The 5,155-nt window shown below is 49.2% G+C and overlaps 1 long non-coding RNA gene across 1 annotated transcript; it reads right to left on the bottom strand.

Moving 5' to 3' along the window:
• Positions 1-2,038: 2,038 nt before the first annotated feature.
• On the bottom strand, positions 2,039-2,736 carry LOC146870506 (uncharacterized). Its single transcript, XR_014978267.1, has 2 exons — positions 2,446-2,736; positions 2,039-2,163 (listed from the first exon to the last, which is right to left on the bottom strand). It is a non-coding gene; the product is annotated as an uncharacterized LOC146870506 (long non-coding RNA).
• Positions 2,737-5,155: the final 2,419 nt, after the last annotated feature.

Genomic DNA, 5,155 nt, shown 5'->3' with positions numbered 1-5,155 from the left:
TGTGAGGTCCCGCATCGAGCTGTGCTGGTTCCGGTGAAGCTGCCTATCCGGGGCTACGTGGTGCTGTGATGTGAGATTCTGCGTTGGGCTGCATCTTGCTCCTCTGGTTCTGATAAAACCTTAAGTCAGCCATGGAGGAGTGCTCTCTTCTGCCAGCCAAGGGTCCCAGGGGCCACTCAGGACTAACTCCAGCAGAGGCCAGCAGCAGGGCTAAGGCAGGTCCAGTTGGTGCTGGTCAGCTGAGTGTTACAGGTCAGGCCTCTGTCTGGAAGCTTGTTGTGTCCATGTAGCTCAAACAGGAGGTAAGCTAATTCCTCCATTCTGCTATCTCCCCTATTCTGCTATCTCCCTCGTGAGCTTCTCCCTCTGCCCTCCTCATTGATTTTCCCTTCCCCGCCACCCACTCCACCCACTCCTCATTGCTTCCCATCCCCGCACACACTGCCCCTTCCGGCACCTTCTTGGTCTCTTTTTTGTAATAATAAAAAAGTGCTTTCACTTTTTTTATTTACTGATCCATCTCGGATCTCTAAGTAAAATAAAAAAATAGTGTATGCGTCATTCCGTAGGCAAGCTCGCGTGGCGATGAATATGCACACGCTTACAAAATGGCATGTCCCGATGCGTCATTGTGCTTTTTTATTTGACGTATTTTCACTTTTGGCCATACTGCACAGCATCTTGGCAAATGGCAAGACCTATGGGCTTTTCCAAGGATTGTCATTAATCTTTAAATTGTAACTGAAATGCCGCTGTTGCAGAGTTCTTTCCCATTAGTTTTAGCATGACAGATTTTCGGAGCACTATCACTTTGCAAGTACCCAAGTGGAATTTGTGCCTTTCTCTGTATATAGTTTAATTGAGACCCTTTAGAGATACAAGACAAGAAAATAAACGTCCTATGAAAAAACAAAACAGATCGAGCGGCTTATAGTCATTTACCAGAGTTCAATATTGATAAGCTAAAACCCTCATTCATCCCCGTACGTTTAGAGGCTAAACTGACGTTGGCTCACGCACGAGCTCAGTCCCTGCATGATTTCCAACACTGAATATATTTATCATTACACTGAATGTACCGTCAGTGTCTTATATACATGCATATGGATTACTCCACCGAGTGGCCTTATCGTCTTTGTCACAGATGATGCATACACATTTTGCGATTCCCGTCGAAGCAGTCACTTTGCTCGGTCGTTGTAAACTACAGATTACGTGCCAAATAAAAAAAAACATATTATTCACGATAACCTTCAAATATGTATTGTGAAAATGTAAACATTTTTAAAATCCGTAACAGTAGTTTATGTGTTCAGTTGTTAAAAACGTGACAGGGTGACTTGCGACCGAATGAGCAGAATGCACTCTTATTAAATAAACGCCGGCTGCTTAAACCACTGTGCTACTTTGAGGTTGCTAGGCTGGAACCAGGTGGGGCTGATTTAGCTTTTAATCTTTCTGAGATCAGTTACATTACAGAGGATTCTTTGTAAAATCTGTCCTGTGACAGGCTGCAAAGGTGCTTTTGAAAGAACTAAGGATCTGATGTACTAAGGACAGGTTGCAAAGTTATCTACGTTTTTTGCACACTGACTGGCTGGCAACCTGTTGTTTATTTTGCAATGCAACTTATGTACAGTATAATTGAGTTGCAAAGTGTCCTTTCACGAGGTCACAAAAACTCCTGCTTCATTCCTATCCCTTGCAAATGGCTATGAATGAAGGCATGGAGACCTAAGAGGGACAACATACTACCATGCCTACGTTTGCATTCCCTGTTTGCTTTCTTTTTAACAAAGGGGAAGTAGTCATGCAGGGGATGACATTTAGGGAGTGGCAGTGATCACCTGGGCCACTGTCACCTTTGGGACTAGCAGCTGCCATTCACTTTGAAATGTTGTAATGTGTCGACAGGGACAGCTTCCACTTTCTGATTCAGAGCAACCATATGTCGGGTCTCTGTATCTCAACGTCGCATTGCGAAATGCAGTAATGAAGGGTGTGCATTTGTCAAACAGGCAGTAAAGTGCGACACACGTTTTAGCGTTGTAAGGGTATTTATTCCGTTCACACAGTTCACCGAGGGGAACCAACACTGTCTCTGACGTCGTCTGCAGGGGATACGCTTCTCCACCTTGGCGTCGCTCAGCGTCTCTCTCACGTCTGGGTCAGTTGGAGCCAGAAAGAAAAGAAACAAAACAAAGAAACAAGACAGCACTAATTAGTGCTCAGTTCGGTAAGGGTGGAAAAAGAAGGGCATGTGAGAAGTTGCCACCCAGTCCTAGGATCAGACAGTGTGGGGGAAGGTATCCGTCACCAGAACTGCGCTGGGACACGCAGGACAGGGATCGTCACCCTCTATGAAGGTTTTCCAGCCGGCGGCCCAGATCCTCCCGGGGGCACCAAATCCCCCCTTTTCCCTGCTCGCCGTAAGCGCTGACGCACCTGTTCCAGCCACCTTCATCCTGGCGTGTGGCAGGGCGATACGAGGGAACGCTGGCCTCCTGGCTTCTCTCCGACAGTGGCTGAGGTGGGCTTTGACGGTCCTGCTTCTCTCGACTGCTCCCGGATTCCAGGGTTTCCTCGGACGTTCTCTTCCTCCTTCCGGTCGTCGACCTCTGTGGCATTGGTTGGCGATTCTTTATCCAGCGATGACGCTCGACGGCTCCACACCCAGAGGGTGGAACAGGGATCTCCCGCCTCGTCGGTCTTAAAGGGCCAGCCTTGCGGAATAGCGGGATGCCCTTGTTCACCCAAGGAGAAGTCTGAGTCTGGCGGCTGTGAAGAAGAGAGAGGGGCGGCTATATAAGGTAGGGTCCAATCTGGGTTTTTCGGGGTCCGGACTCTGACACCCCCCACCCCACCCCCAGAGTCTTCCCGGTCGGGGATGAATGGGATTCGGGATAGGAAGTCAGCTTTGGAGTTAAGAGACCCCTTACAATGTCGGACCTCAAAGGCATAGGGTTGTAAGGATATGAACTGCCGCATCACCCTAGGGTTGTTCCTGCTCATCCAGACCAATGGTGCATGATCGGTATACAGGAGGAAATGCTTTCCCTCTAGATAATACCTGAGCTTATCTATGGCCCATTTGATAGCGAGACATTCTTTCTCGTTAACAGGATAGTGACACTCCCGGGGGAAGAGCTTCCGACTGATGAACAAGATAGGTCTTTCCGTCCTGTCTTCAGTGATCTGGGAAAGGACGGCTCCAATACCCATATCCGAGGCGTCGGTCTGGAGCATGAAGGGGCGGGAATGATCGGGTGAGACCAAAACAGGATGACTGGTGATCGCCAGAGAAGTTCAGCAGAGTACTCTTAGGGGTGCCTTTTTGTTTTTTTTAAAACAGTTTTTATTGATAACAAGAATTCATCGGTGCGTAGCATATTACAGTCATATTGGCATAATCCAAACAAAGTATCGACATTGTCCCATTAGATATAGTGAACCAGGGGTACACAGTCATGCAGACCCTGGAAGGTGCCACCCCCGCTATAAGTTACATCATTGAACCGGAGTCAAAAATACGGTGAAACAATCAACTGGCTTATTAAGACTTACACATAATTTCTAGCTGACCAGTGGGGAGGCCCCAATAGCATCCGCTAACTGGGCCATCAGTGTTTGTCTCTCCCTTCTCAATTCCACTGTAGGGGAAATGCAGATGTCCCCCCTATATTTGTTCCATTTTCCCCATTTATGGTCCCATTTTTGTGGGCATCCCCGTCCCTTGAACACTGTTTCTTCTGCGATCATTGCGCTATCCATATCCTTCGCCCAGTCACTTAATCATGGAGTCGTGGCCGTCACCCATTGTTGGGTGATGTTGCGCTTAGCGATTGTCCAACCCATCGAGGCCCACGTTTGCTCCGCCTGTGAGAGGTCAGTAGCCTCCCAGATATTGAGGAGGCAGAGTTTGGGAGAAGGTTTCAGGGGTTTGTCACATGTCCTTGCAAGTTGGCGGGTAACTTCTCCCCAATAGTGTTGTATATATGGGCAGTCCCAGAGTATATGTGTGAAGGTGCTGGTTTGGTTACATCGTCGGAGGCAGAGGGGATCAGGTCACCTACCCAACCCAATCAATAGTTTGGCATCAAAATAGACCCGGTGAAGAATTTTGAGTTGGCCGAGTCGGAGTCCCATAGGGATCGCAACCTCTCTGGGAGAGGCCAGTGCATCTCTCCATTCCTCGTCGTCTGCCGCCCCCAGGTCAGTTTCCCAACGCAACCATAATTTCAGCATCGGGTCCGCCCGATTATTCACTAGCTTCTTATAGGTGAGGGAGAGGGTTTTGCGGTCCATTGGGTCCAATAGCAGTCGGTCCTCTAGCGGGGGTCTCCTTTGGCAGGGCAGTCGAAATAGCGTGGCTAATTTGGAGATGCCGAAAAGCCTCCTAAGGTGCAAGTTGGTAGTTAGCCTGGAGGTCAGCCAATGTGGCCACCTTCCCCTTCACCCACATGTCTCCCACCTTGGAGATCCCAATTGTGTCCCATTTGTCAAAGCGCGGGCAAATGCTGAGTCGCCCCAGTATGTCAGGTTCCCACAGGGGAGTTGCTTTGGTTAGACGGTTGTGCCACCCCAGCTTTCTCGTGACTCCATGCCACACCTCAATCGTACAAACCGTGGGGCCAGTCAGGTGAAGTTTACGATGATCAGTATATAGCGCTCTATTGTAACCTCCCCGCCCCATAAGCCAATGGCCAGTGCGAAAATTGGGATCGTCATGTGGGCCAAACACCCATCTGTTGATGGCCGTCTGTTGTGCAGCCTGATAGTACAGTTGTATGTCTGGCAGCTCTATGCCCCCATCATACCATCTCATGGTAAGTTTGTGTATGGCAATTAGTGGTGGCCGGACCTCCCACAACAACCCCCGCACTACGCCTTCAATTTGAGAGAAATAGGAGTCCGGGACAGGGTTGGGAGCATTTTGCAGTACGTAAAGGAAGCGCGGCAGGGCAAGCATTTTAAACAAGGACGTGTGTCCCAAGAGAGTGAGGAGCAGCGATCGCCAGTGTCGAACGTCTGATCTGAGGCGCTGGAGGGGCACCAGCAGATTCGGCTCAAAGAAGAGATTAACGTCGGAGGTGACAAACGCCCAGGTATCGAAAACCTTGAGTTGCAACCAGAATATCATAACCCCGTGGACTAG

The sequence above is a fragment of the Triturus cristatus genome, chromosome 1_1 (genome assembly GCF_964204655.1).
Source record: "Triturus cristatus chromosome 1_1, aTriCri1.1, whole genome shotgun sequence".
Lineage (NCBI taxonomy): Eukaryota > Metazoa > Chordata > Amphibia > Caudata > Salamandridae > Triturus > Triturus cristatus.
Note: the sequence above shows the minus strand (reverse complement) of the source record. Positions and strands in the feature narration are given on the sequence as shown.